This window comes from Lactuca sativa, chromosome 4, assembly GCF_002870075.4.
Source record: "Lactuca sativa cultivar Salinas chromosome 4, Lsat_Salinas_v11, whole genome shotgun sequence".
In the NCBI taxonomy this organism is placed as follows: Eukaryota; Viridiplantae; Streptophyta; class Magnoliopsida; order Asterales; family Asteraceae; genus Lactuca; species Lactuca sativa.
Window position 1 is genome coordinate 70,026,720 of NC_056626.2, and position 15,076 is coordinate 70,041,795.

The following is a 15,076-nucleotide window of genomic DNA, read 5'->3' on the forward strand; positions in this document are numbered from 1 at the left end:
TGGACAATGGTAACATTGGAAGTCCAGAAAAGCTTTCTCTTCCCAATGGAAATGGGTCAGCCTTGGTCAACCCGGTTGACCGGAAGGTAAAGAGAACGTTTAAGTCTGGAATAGCCTGTTGTACCATTCCAGAAGAGTTTATATGTTTTCATTGTGAAGGAAAAGGGCATTGGAAGCGAAATTGCCCTAGCTACCTGAAGGGTCTGGATGAAAAAGAAGAATCAAAAAGTTTGACTCTGATTCAGGTAAGTCCACTATCTAATAATGTTAAGTTCCTAATTGCTGATTGTTATTACGTGATGTGGCTAAGTTAGTTCATTCATATGGCTAAGAAGAGGAATCAAGAATTGTTGAAATGGTTAAATCAAGAAGATGAGTCAAACTTCGTTCTAAAAACAATTCTTACAGTCATACTCCAAGATTGTAAATTGAGTGACATATCTTAAAGAAAGGTTTATAACACTAGTCAAATGCAAGAGTAAAGTGTGTCCCACTCTTGTACATTTGAAATTGGTAAGTTGTGATGTTTTGGATAAAACAGAGACCAACTTAAGGCCAATTGTGTGAAGTGTTTGTCTTGATAGAAAGTATGCACTATCTCTTGAAAACTTGGAAAGTGAGTCTTATATGTCAAGAGGGAAGTGGGAGTCTTAAAGATCTTGTAAATACTTCCAGATCTAATCAAGAAGGAAAAACCTATGGTTTAATACTAGCATACGAATTGAGGTTTATAGCCTATCGTGTTGACATATTCCTAGTTCTGTGCCCATTCCAGTTAAAGTTGGCTTTGCATTTGAGTTCTGAGAGTTCTCAACTGGTTGCCTAATAACTTGGAAGCAATGGCAGGCCCTTGAGCTACCAGGTGGCAAGAAGCTAAGACTGCACAAATTCAATCCATAAGAGTTTAGATTTGTCACTAACCTTGTCTTGTAATTATGGTTTTGACAAAATTCACATGGATAGGAACACATACACCATAAAATCTAAGTGTCATAAGGTTTCTCTCCGATTCATGAAAATGATGGTGAGGAAACACTTTCACTAAGTAGTTTTTAACTAGATAGCAACTGTGACATTTGCATTCTCAAAGTCGTTAGTAGAGCATGTGTAGTTAACCGACACACTAACATGGACTTGTGAGAAATGTCAAAGGTCTAAACAATTGAGACTATGATTGTCACACCCCCAAACCTGAACGGCAGAAACGTTCGAGGGCGGAGGATGTCATGTCAAGTATCATAACAAATAAATAGTAAAGAAAGTACACACCACCATAATATAAATATATTTGAAAAGTTTACATGATTGTATGTGTTACATGTTTGCAAAAGAAATCAAATACAATATGGTGATCCAAAATATTAAACTGACGCCTGAGCGTAAGTCTTCAAAAGAAATTGCTAACCTGGTTTAGCGATTTCCTAAGAATACAAGTTATTTCAAAGAAAAAGTTTTGACATTTAAGTTGGTGAGTTCATAAGTGGTGTTTTGAGAAAAAGTATGTCATTCGAAAGTTCGTGTATGTTTTCCAGAAAATCCGATATTTTTTTATGAGTGTATGAAATGAGTATGAATGATTGTTGTATAAATTGTATGTATTTGAACCAGGAAAATCCTATATTTTCCTAAAAGTGAAATGCAGTATCAAATGACCAAGACCGTAACAGTAAGTAAATATGTCATACTTAAACTAGGAATGTATTGTTTTATTATTAAAATAAAACTAGTTGTAGCAGTGTTTATCCTGAATTTTGAACATGCTGATAATACCCTATACTATAGTTATTACCCCCCGAGCAAGATTGAGTTATGTATCACTACATACATGAGTCATTATTTCCACATGTTGTGAGTTCCTCATAACCATACTAGACGCAGTACCTAATGTTCACATTTGTCACCCCGGGGACTGTAGCTAACAGTCAGGGTGCGGAGTCGTCAGCCCCGTATAGATCTATACACACTTGTCACGCTCTCCCTCTATACACACTTGTCACGCTCTCCCTCAAAGAGACTCTGGTTATAGGTAGGGAATTTCGTTTGGTACAAACAAATCCATATGACATCACATGATTTCTAACAACCAGTTCACGAGTAATATGATGAAAAATCGTTTGTATGAAATGATTTCCTTTTTCTACCATGTTACAAAGGCGAAATGATGAGCTGAGTTTTCTTGTAAAAGCATCATGTTATAGTTGAAATACCCTTGATATGATGTAGTATGCAAACGTATAAATAAAACATATTTCTATATATAAAACATATTGTATCCCAAGCGGGTAAAATTGTGTCGTGAGGTGTTTTGCATGTTAACAATTTCCTAAAATGGTTATAGCAATAGTAAGAAAAGCATAGCAAAAGATTGATATTTTCACTCGGGATTAACCAGGTGTTTACATGTATTCCCCCCTATAAAACCTATAAAAAGTTTGGAAAAGGTGTAGGGGTATGAACTCACTTAATAAGAGGTGAATCGGGCAACGTTTCGTTTCTAAGAGTGACCTTTCTTGACGTATCCTCGGGTTTTGGGTGAAAAATCGGGCTTCACACGGGCAGAGCTTCGGCTCGGGAATTTCACTTCTCAAGATCTTCAAGGCTTTGGGACTCGCTTCGGGTCTCGGGAATGATACCGGGGCTTTGGGGTATAACTTGCACACAACACGATGCAAATACGAGAGAGGAAGGAAGAAATGAGCAACAAAACCCGGCAGCCCTCGACTTCTATTTATAGGGTGCTGAAAGAGGGATTACGCTGGGCGTAATTTCGGAGTATGCTGGGCGTACATGACGTCAGTGCTTACTTATGGCACTCGAGTGTTGGTCAGGTCGGTTGTAACCCAAGCCGGTTCATGCATCCGGTTACGCTGGGCGTACCCCATTACGCTTTGCGTAATCCGATTAATCAAACTTCTAAATAGCATAACTTTCGCATACGTTCTCCGTTTTCGACATTATTTATATTCACGTGTTGGCGGGAATATAATCTACAACTTTCGTTTGGACTCTGTCGTCTAGTTTTGAATTTATTTTTAATATTATATTTTTAACAGGCCGGGACTGGAAATGTCCGTTAAAAATCCATAACTTCTTCATCTGATGTCCGTTTTCGTCTGTCTTTTTACCGTTTCACTAATATTGATGAGACCTTCGATTCCCGTTTAGGTTGTGTCGGCTAAAAATCGCTCGATCTCTATTTCGAGTTTTTAGCTATCTACCGCTATTCCGAAACTTCGAAAAATCATAACTTCCTCCTACGAAGTCAGATTTGGGCGTCCTTTTTATGTATGTTCATGGTTTAATGATAGCTACGACTTTCATTTAGATACTTAAGGCTAAAAATTATTTTATTGGAATTTCGCATTTTACGCTTAACAGTGTTTTACCGGTATTGTTGCGGATCTTCGATCGGTCATAAGTTCTTCGTTATAACTCGGATTTTAGTGTTCTTTATATTTTTGGAAACCTCGTTATGATATCTACCACTTGGTACATACCAATTATGGTTTTATAAAATTTTAATTTTGACCCTAATTTGATTGGTGTTACAATGATTACGACATCCCTTTTCATAGTTCTGAAATTGTTTAGACACACATGTGTGTTATCTAAAGAAAGTTGTATGATTTTGATAAAGTTGTATCAAAGCATCTCATATCAGAAATATGAACTTTGGTAAGAAGGTCAATAAAGTATTGATTTCTAGAAGTCTACTAGATTTCTAAGTACATGTCAAAGCTAGTGGGAGCATAAGCTTCATGCTAATAATCATCATGCAAGTGGGAGCATGATAATTATAATAAGTGTTGCAAGTTAGCAATGTTAATTATAGAAAACAAAAGGTTTCAATTGGGAAAAAGTTGTTTTACTATATTTAAGGGAGAGAAAATTATACTTCACTTCAATTCTAAAAGCTTAGATTGAGGTTTTAATCATATTTAGTCAAGGATATGTATATGAATTTCATGTTGGAATGGCTCAGCATAAGGAAATTCTATATATGGGTCTATTATTTGCGTTCTAAAATTCGATTATGATTACGACATCCCTTTTCATAATCTAAATTATGAGAACTTGGAAAATAGAAATAGAAATATTGTAGCAAAAGACTGTTCTAGTATCATGTCTTTATGCGAGTCATCATGAATTGTGTCCCATATGCTTCGGATATAGGATCGATTGCATGTGCTATAATATTCATCTTTTTCTAAACTTTTCCAAATGCTCAGGGCATTAAGAAAGGAAAAGTCTAGAATTGGATATGACTACAATGATTAAGAAATTGTCGAGGACAATCTAAGGTTTAAGAAAAGATTGGTTGCTTAAGGACAATTGCAAGTATAATGTTAAACTTTTTTTTTGGAAGAACCTAATTGACATATTATGAAAGGAGGTAACTCTTTTTCAGAAGTGATAGTCAAAATGGGAATATGGAGTTGTCTCCATAGATGGAAGTTATCTGGGTAAGATTAGAAAACTTAATGCAAAGAAGATATTCAGAACAGTGTACTTTGAGACTTCGTTACCATGGAATTGATCGCCACTGGAATACCTTGTAATGACTGGTGACAAGTCTTTGTGACTTTGTACATTACAATAAGGTAGTGCATATAAGTTTAAAAATCTAATATATGATAAGATTTTGGAGCTCATACATTTTTCGATAAAGATTTGGGAGTGTGAAATTAGAATCATTGAAATTATCTTCAATTGGTTTATTTCACAGAGTAAGGATCATAGACAAACATAGAGTGTATACTTGGTGTATGTCAAAGCTATTATTTGAAAAACATAGTAAACATGCTTGGAGCATGAGACAACTTGTGTTTTTAATTCAAGTATAAAGTTGATAAAACCCGAAACAATGAATAATGAGTAATCAATATGGTGATAAATAAAAGGTGTTCTATTTATATTCATAGGGTTTGATACCATATTAGATTCATTTATTCTTGTGTTTCACTTTGCATGTTTTCACTTTCAAAATAACTAAGTCGCTCTTCCTGAATGGCTAAGTTGTTCAAACCATCCACGGTCGGTCATATGTTGGAAGTGGATATGAATCAAGACTGTCATGGGTTGAATTGTAGAGATCTAAGATGTTAGACAAGGTGGTGCTACAACACTCATGAGTGCTCATAAGAACTAAGTATTGGATTCAACCCACGCTCACTGGTATCACTTCATGAAATTTATATCGAGTGATCGTTAGACAGTAATATCATATAAGTCTTCAAACCTAGAGATATGACTTATTGCCTATGAGTTGGTTATGCATTGATCGTACGAAACCGCATTGGTAACTCGATGTTATAAAACATACTTTTGTGTGTAATTCAACAAGTAGTAGAATAAGCATATGAGTCAAAGTTTATCTATTCCTTCTTGGATTAGAAGCGATATCTAGGCCCCTCGATGATTTTGTTTTGACCTATGTACCGGGCCCGATCAGAACCTAATTGATGTGTTCAATTTAGTTCTATTTCAAACAAATCGGAAATCGGGAAACAAACTGTTGGATAATAAGTAAGACATTGTTCCATGTATTTGTCCGACTGATATGTAGAACAGAGGATTATATGATCACTTATCTTCAATTGCTAATCGGTTCCTGAAGTCATACTTGCGGTTATAGTTATTAGACTTATCCAAGTGGGAGACTGTTGGATAAGGTGTCTAAGTCCATAACTATTTCCGGTATGTACTTGACCCGGTTGGCATGGTCCATTTTGGTTGCATGGCATCATGCATTTGGATAGACTAAAATGAGAGAAATAACACTTATGGTTTATTAATATATTATAAGTTCTATTATATTAATAATATTATTTAATTAGTATTGATCAAGAATTAATCTAGGATTAATTAAGTGATCAAAAGATAACTAATTAATTATATGGGTTGATTATGTAAATCATCCATAACTTGTATATTGGGCTAAAGACTCCATGGAATATCAAGTTGGGCTAACACCCATAGGATGCTCCATGGAGTTTAAACCCATGGTCATGGAAATGAAGAGACACGTTACATTAGGGTTTACATGGTGTAGCCCTAATTGTAACACACTATATAAAGTGCATCATACTCCCCATTTTCAGACACACCAGAGATACAAGAGGGCAAGGCCGAAAATAGAAGTGTTCTTATTTCTCTCAAGTTTACTCGAAAAGCATTTGGTGTTGTGTGAAGCATTTGAGGCATCACGCTTGGGGTGCTAGGCTCTCAAGGTTTTCAAGGAATCAAATCAACAACAAGGTATGTTATTCTAGCCATCTTTTAAGCTAAAAGTTCCCCATGTATGCTAGATAGGATTATGAACCTTGGAAATCATATTTTGCATGAATTTTAGACAAACATAAATCCAAGGTTTATTAGGGTTGCATGTACACTTAGGAGTGTTAGAATGCTCATAACCCATCACTAACTTCAACAAGGGGTTGGGGAGTCGTTGTATAAATCTTGGGAGCGATATAAGAGCTTGGTTAGAAGTTTCCCTCAAAATGACCTTAATGTCCAAAAAGAAGTTCCAATCTTCTATGATGGAGTCAATGTAACTACTAGAAAACATCTTGACTCAGAAGGGCCAATGATGAAAAAGGAGCCGACAACTATAAAAGAATTAGTTGAAGAGTTTGCAAAGCACTCACATGAGTACCACAATCCACGAGACAATGTTACTAGAGGGAACGAGAACTTGGTTGCAATCATAGCTTAACTATATTTTATGGATGGGCAAATGAAAAGATTAGATCAATCTATTCAATCCATTAGAGTTGGGTGTGATAATTGTAGTGATCCACATTTGAAAAGGGGTTGTGATTTGGATGAAAATGGGAAAAAGAAAGCACAAGTGTTTTACTCAAGTGGTGACAAGTATGATGAAGATTGGAGGAAACATAAGAAGGAGTGGTTGCCATATGAAGAGTATAAGAAACAAAATGATGAGAAGTATAGACAAACCGGTAGAGGTTTCTATCAAAAACGGCTACCACCACCCGAAAATAAGATGCATTTCTAGTTGGTACTTCATAGATTTATGGAAGCATCTGAAAAGAGACATGATACTAGTGATGCCAATGTGAGAAATCATCAAGCTTCCATCAAGAACATAGAGACTCAACTTGGGCAATTGACTACACTTGTCAATGAGAGATTACCGCCTAAAAATCAAGACCCAAAGTCACAACCTCATGTAATGGTGATCAACACCGCAGAAGAGGTTCATTCTGAGCCAATAATGATCCATGAAGCAGCTACAATACAATCCAAGTCATGTTTGGAATAAAAGAAGCCCGAGTCAAAAAGAGCAAAAAGTGAATCATTTTATGTTGCCACGTCTTGGTCTTGAGATGAAGAAATCTTTTCTCTTATTAAATCATATTAGCCAACTTAGCCATTCCCATCTCGCACAACCAAATAGTCTATGGATCCTGAAAAAAGGAAATCCATGGAACAAGTGCTCTCACTCTTGATTAACGCCCTATTCCTCAAATCAATGGTGAAACTTCCCAAGTTTGAAAAAGATGTTATGACCAATAGAAAGGAGCTGGAAAATGCCTCGACAATAATTCTTAATAAGTTGTGTTCAGCCGAGATCATCAAGGGATTACCAATCAAGATGGGAAATCCAATCCAACTCATATTTCCTTGTGAATTTGGCAATTCAACTTCTATTAATGCTTTTGCCGATTCGGGGGCAAGCATTAATGTCATTCCATACTCTTTCTGCTAAAAGGTCGGATTACCAAAGCTCCAAGACACAACGATGACCATTCGAGTGGAGGATTACTCAACTACATACCCATGAGGAATCATTGAATACTTATTAGTGAAAGTGCGTAAGTTTGTTTTTGCAGTTGACTTTGTGGTTTTCGACATGAAAGAAGATGAAGAACCACCAATTATTTTAGGAAGACCTTTTTTTGAGTACCGCAAGAGCATTAGTTGACATCCACAACTCAATGATCACACTTCATGTGGAAGACGATGCTATTAGTTTCGATATGAATCCTAAAGTGAGTCATGAAGCACAAAGTGATGAAGTGTCCAAAATGGATGTTATGGAAGAAGATCTGGATGAGCTTGTTGCAATTGAAAAAATAATGGAAGAAGAGTTCAAAGTTTAGGAGGAGCCCCATGGTAAAAAGGCCAAACGTTTGAAACCAATAGCCTCGATTCCTATGAAATTTGAGGTAATTGCATTTACTACACCTAAGGATTAAGAGGAAGAAGAGATTGATAAAATAGAAGATAATTTATATGAAGAAATTGACTGATATAGTAGATGAAGACATATGTGGGGAATTAGAGGAGCCTATTATGGTCAAGATGGATGTAGACAAGGAAGGACCTAAAGAATATGACAAGAAGGTAAACAAGGCAAGGAAGAAAGGTAAAGGGGTAAAGTGCAAGCATTGGGAAAGTGCCCACAAGAAGAAGAAGGAGAATTCAAAGAAGGCATACAAGAGAAGGGTTCAAACATACAAGCAAAAATGGAAGGAGCAAAAGGCGTAAAGGGAGATCCCACTCCCAACCACAACAACGTAGAGTAAGAAAGAGTTTGACTCCTGAATCCTAAAAAAGAAGCACTTTTTAGGAGGCAAACCGATGTTTTAGAGTTTTCATTTTCTTTTCCTTTTGATTTCTTTTTCGTTTTTAGTTTTATTTTGGTTTTGTTTTTATTTTTAGTCTAACCAATTGATCATGTGTTTCTCTAGTCTTCTGATTTTATTTTGTAGTTTTAGAAAGAAAATATGTGAAGAGGTGAAGAAGCTTAATGGATAAGAAGTCGTGCAATTTTTGAAGATCACAATCAAAGACCATGTTTTTAGATAAGATGCAAAAACAGCATTTTTGAAGAAGAAGGAGCCACGACGTTGCCATCATCACCACGACGTGGCCATTTATTGTATCGTGACTGCATTCGACTGCACCACAACATGTCGTCATTGGACCACATCGTGGTGATCTTATTTTGCTCAACCATTATGACTTCCAGCTTTACACCATGTTGTGCCATTGCTTTCCCCATGACGTGGCAACGATTCGACACACTTTTGAAGAATGTTTCTTTGATTTATTCCGATCCAACACATTTGCATTCACAATAAGGGTTGAAGTTAAATTCCCTTGCTTAAGCATATGTTTTTTAGGTTTTTAGTTTTGTGTGAAAAAATGAAATAAAAGAAAAAAATAGAAAAGAAAAAGAAAAAAACAGTTGCAAAAGTTGGGAATAAGAGTCTAAAAAGATATGAAGATCAAAAAGTATCATGTTATTTATTGAATTTTTATTTCTAGGTTATTTTTCCATATGTATGCTTGGGGGTTTAACCAAAAATACCTTGAGGTTAAGAAAGTTTTTTGGGGATGGATTTGGATGGATGCATAAAATGAGTGTTGCTCAAAAGAATTGGGCAAGTGTTTATGAAGATTGTGAGTATATAGGATTGGGGAATTTCTTAGGAAAATATAGACACAAATACATGCATTGCGGTCTTAGAGTAATGGATAGGGTCAAAATGGATTTTCATGTGCAATGTTGGTAGCTGAAGTCTATGACGATAATAAAATTAGTTTTGCTTAGGGGCAAGCAAAATCCAAGTGTTGGGTATTTGATGTGTGCATAATTAACTACATATTTGTAACATACACATTCTAAAATTGTGTATTGTTATTATTAAAAGTGAATAAAATTGAGCGTTGAGTTCTTACAGATAGTTTTTACTGGAAATGAAGTAAAACTATGTTTAGAATCACTCATAAAATATTGGAAGTCTTATGAGATTCCAGTTAATAGCCAAATAATGAAAATTTAGCGAAAATGTAAAATTTGAAATAAGTAAAATTTTATTATTGAAAGTTGTAGATAATCTCGTTAGAAACATTTAGGCGAAAACCTCATCGAAATCCGAGTTATAACGAGAAGTTATGACTAATCGAAGATCCGCAACAAAACCGGCACAGCGCCGAATGACGTAAAAAGTGAGTTTTTGATAAACTACTTTTTAGCCTTAGTAATCTAAATGAAAGTTGTAGCATTCGTTAAACCGAGAAGTTCGATAAAAAGAACGCCAAAATCTGACTTCGTATGAGGAAGTTATGATTTTTCGAAGTTTCAGCTTAGCAGTAGACAGCTAAAAACTCGAATTTTAGATCGAGTGATTTTTAGCCGACACAACCTAAACGAGAATTAAAGGTCTCGTCTTTTTTAGTACAACGGTAAAAAGTTTGACGAAAACGGATGTCGGATGAAGAAGTTATGAATTTTTAACGGATTATCATGTCCGGGTCTGTTAAAAATAATAATATAAAAATTAAAGTTAAAATTAGCCGACGAAGTCTAAACGAAAGTTGTAGAGTGTAATTTTAGCTACACGTGCATATAAAGAACGTCGATAAAGGAGCTCGTATGAGAAAGTTATGGATTTTAGAAGTTTTGGGTTCAATTTCCGAGAATTTCGCATGGTTGGTGTTCGGCCACGTCACCCTCGTCCGGATCTCGCCCTGTGTCCGCCTTGTGTCCGAAGCAGCTTAGTCATCCGAGCAGCTGGCAACACGCATCGCGACCATCGCATCTGAGGCCTCGGTCCAATAGCATTCCGCCACCTGCCGCTCCCTGTGTTGACCTGCGAAGCGAGCCACCTGGAGGCTCGCATGCGAGCCGCGTGCCTTCGCCCCCTACTGCCATCTGTCTCGCTGACTCCTCCTTCTAATCAGCCGACCCTCGCATCCTCGCCCTATAAATACAAGGCATGCGAGCCTTGCCGAGAGAAATGGAGAAATTGCCATTTTTGGCCCCTCTTCCCATATTTTTATTATTTCCACTTTCCCTGAAGCCCCGGTATTATTTTTAAAGCCCGGAATGCGTCCCGAAGTGCCCGGAGAGCCCGAGAAATTATTCTTTTCGGTTTGAAGCTCTACCTTTTTAGAGCCCGGTTTTTAGCTAATTCTCCTGGTTTTCGACGAATAAAGCCATATTTGGAACCGATATGATGCTCAAATTACTATTTTAACCCCCGATTATTTTAAGGTGAGTTCAATATATAGGAACAATTGTATGTTATGTGTTATATGTGCTATGTGCTTTCCAGTGTTATTATTCTGAGTTATTTTCCCGTGTTATTTTTATTCGCTATTTTTAATAGCAAAGTTTTACCTTTGACCATGTGATCAGTGAAAGGACTTAGATTCACGGTGGTACTGGTATGTAGCCTCTGGCCATGTAGAACATGTCTCGTAAGAGAATGACTTCTATTCTATGGCATTGGCAGAAGGTTAGTTAGGAATGGTATGTAGTCTCTGACCATGTAGAGCATAACTCCGTAAGAGAATGACCTTTTTTCTATGGTATTGGCAAATGGTTAGACAGGGTTATAAGCCTGAAATCTACCAAAATGTTAATCAGAAATTATATGTCTTCTGTGCCATTTGGGCCAAAGCTTTATTGACGCATATCAAGTATTGAAATCATTATATCTCATTGATCGTAAATCATTGACTCAAATCTTGAGTTGATATTGAAAGCCTGACATATGATACGCATATGCTATTGTTGTTCTTGTTCCCTTTTGCTTCTGTCATATTGGTATATATAAGGCATAAGATTATATTGTATCTATTTATTGAATTCACTAAGCGTTATCGCTTATCCCTCTGAATACTTAACAATTGAAGGTGATGAGTATCCAATATAGTTTTATACTGCTGAAAGATTTAGAATAGTTAATACTATTTCTATGTATTTTAATGTTCATGTATGTATATGAATAGTAGATTCCTGGGTAGATATGAAATGTAATAAAACTTAGTCGGTTTGTATCCAATCTTTTGTAATCACTTTATCAATATAAAATATTGTATTATAAATATGCATGTAGCATGTTTTGAGGAAGTAACTTAAGAATAATGTTGGAATAGTATGAAAGTTTGGGTCTTTCATAAATACGAAACTTGGGGTCTTTCAATATTTAATGCGTATTTCTAATAGTTTTAGCTACAATTATGCTTAATATGGAACAAAAGATACTTATTATGATTAAAATATGTTTTGTAGCGGTGAAGACTTGCTCGGGCCAAAAATGGAGCATACAAGGAGCTAGAAGTAGGAAACGGGAGCTAAAACAAAAGAAGAAAATAAGAAGACTGAACACCATGTTGTGGTGTTCTTCAACACGATGTGGCAAATGGAATATTCGTGATCATCATGCTAACTTGGCAGACACGAGATTTACACAAAGACCACGTCGTGGTGGTAGTCAACCATGACATGGTGGTCAGATTTCCACAATTTTAAAATCATGGACAATAGGTCGAAATCAGAAGCATGCATTCAGTTTTCAGAGATTAATTATGACTAAGAACCCTTAGAGAACTAGAAGAATGTCGAAATTCAATTGAAGCTTAAGGATTGAACAAGGTTTAGAAGGAATTCAACATTTATCTAGTTGGTTTGGTTGGTATACTCATGTCTAGCATATTCAACTTAGATCTAATGTGTTTTTCTACTATAATGAGAGGCTAAACACCTTTTACTTATGTTTGGTGAAGGTGAACTTAATCCATATGTGTTGATTTCAATTATTGAATGTTTATATTTGATTTTACTTATGTTATGTTATATATATATATATATATATATATATATATATATATATATATATATATATATATATATATATAACATAACATAACATAAGTAAAATCAAATATAAAAATTCAATAATTGAAATCAACACATATGGATCAAGTTCACCTTCACCAAACAGAAGTAAAAGGTATATATATATATATATATATATATATATATATATATATATATATATATATATATATATGTGTGTGTGTGTGTGTGTGTGTGTGTATATATATATATATATATATATATATATATATATATATATAAACCCTATCATGTGTTGCTTCTTGTTAGTTGATATTAAGTTACTCTTATCTTGAAAAATCAGTAACCCCCCCCCCCCCCCCCCAATCATAGTTGTTTCATAGTTTAATTAGAAGTATTTAATTTATTTAACTGAATTTCGTTCCCTGTGATTGACACCCGCCTTACCTGAGCTATATTATAATCTAACGAGGTACACTGCCAATAGGTGCATATTTATTAAGAGTTTGTAGGTTATAAATTTAAAACTAAGTAGGTACTTTTGTGAACATGACTTCGCATTCATCATATGTGCTTAAGTCAAATGATTCCAACACTCCATCCTTTTGGAGTTGAGTGATGTCTTTTGGAGTTGGGCGTTCTTGTCTATATGCTGAAGACGACAATACCATAAGCATGTTTTGTCTAAACTATTAGCAGAATCAATAATGAATACACCATTTCCATTATTTTCAACTCATACAACAATTTCATACATGCCTGTAACAGCCCGGAATCCCAGGTATTATTAAAATTATGTTTTTGGGGTGATTTAAGAGGGGACTCGGCGAGTTGGAGCCTAGACTCGCCGAGTAGGATAGCGGACTTGGTCGCGGTTCCGCGACTGGACTCGACGAGTCCAGATATGGACTCGGCGAGTCGACGCTGTTCAGCAGAAACCCTAACCGTTCAGGTTTGGGACGTATAAAAGGGGTCCATTGGCCGTCTTTGTTCGTTTTAGCTTTCTGAGAAAAACCCTAAATCGATTTAGTGCAGTAGGAGCAAGGATCTTAGGCCATTGTTGGTTATAGAAGAGTGGGTGTGCAAGGAAGAGGAAGGATTGGCTAAAAGAGCAGCAAGGGGGGTCGCATTCTGAGGTTGGGAAGGCAGAGAACACATCATCCAGGTAAGAATTCGTGTATGCTCTGCTATATTGATGTATTTATGAAATTAGGGTTTATAGAACCCATTTAGTGAATTGATGATGTAATGCCTTGTTACCCCCACGATTATAGTCTTGTATTAGGACCTTTAGAGGTCCAGAAGGTCCCATGCATGTGTACTTCGGGACGAGACCTATCTCAGGAAGCAGTTACTCGTCTGCATGGCATGGACTCGCCGAGTTGTTCTTCAGACTCGGCGAGTAGCTTGAAGATGTGCTGGGACTCGCCGAGTTGTTCATCAGACTCGGCGAGTGGAGTCGGGGTGGCCCCGCGATTCTTCCACGAGGACCTCGTCGAGTCATGAGGGATACTCGACGAGTAGAAAGGGAATATTCAGGATTCTGTGAGGACGACTAGACTCGCCGAGTCGCCATGGTACTCGCCGAGTCCAGTCGAGTTGACCGTTGACCGTTGACCGTTGACCAGAGTTGACCTAAGTCTGACTTCTTAGGGATAGTCACACTTAGCTGATATGAGTGTTAATGAGTTATGTAATGTTATAGGAGGGTTGTAGCTCGTTGGTTTGTGCGCGAGTGATTTCAGGAGTTGCTAGCTTTCAGCACTTACGAGGTGAGTCTTCTCACTATACTGTACCCGGAAGGGTTTGACTGTGTGACCGGAAGGTCGGATATGATATGTGGTATGTATGCTATATGTGGTATGTTATATGTTATATGTGTTATGTATTATGGGCCGGAAGGCGATATGATGTGTGATGGACCGGAAGGTCGGCGTGGGTAAGGCCGGAAGGTTTACCCAGCAGGGACGGAAGTCCCCTGAGACACATGGACCGGAGGATGTGTGATGGACCGGAAGGTCGGCGTGGGTAAGGCCGGAAGGTTTACCCAGCAGGGACGGAAGTCCCCTGAGACACATGAACCGGAAGGTCGGGCCTGGAAAGGCGTATGTGCGTAAGTTGTATATTGGGGAACTCACTAAGCATTTATGCTTACAGTTGTTATGTATGTATGTGTTTCAGGTACTAGCGAGGACCGTGGGAAGGCGCCGGCATGATCGATACACACTGAAGAATGTTTCATGATCTTGGGAGTTTGAATAATTGTATTGACTGAATAATTAAACTGCTTATGCCTTGGTTTTTAATGGAAATATTTATGTTTTAAAAATGAAAAATTTTGTTTGAAAATTTGAGTTGTTACAATGCCATTACAAAGATAAGATTTGAAAATAAAACATCATTCATATAAACCAAAAGTGCAACATTATAATTATCAAATGATTAACGAAATCC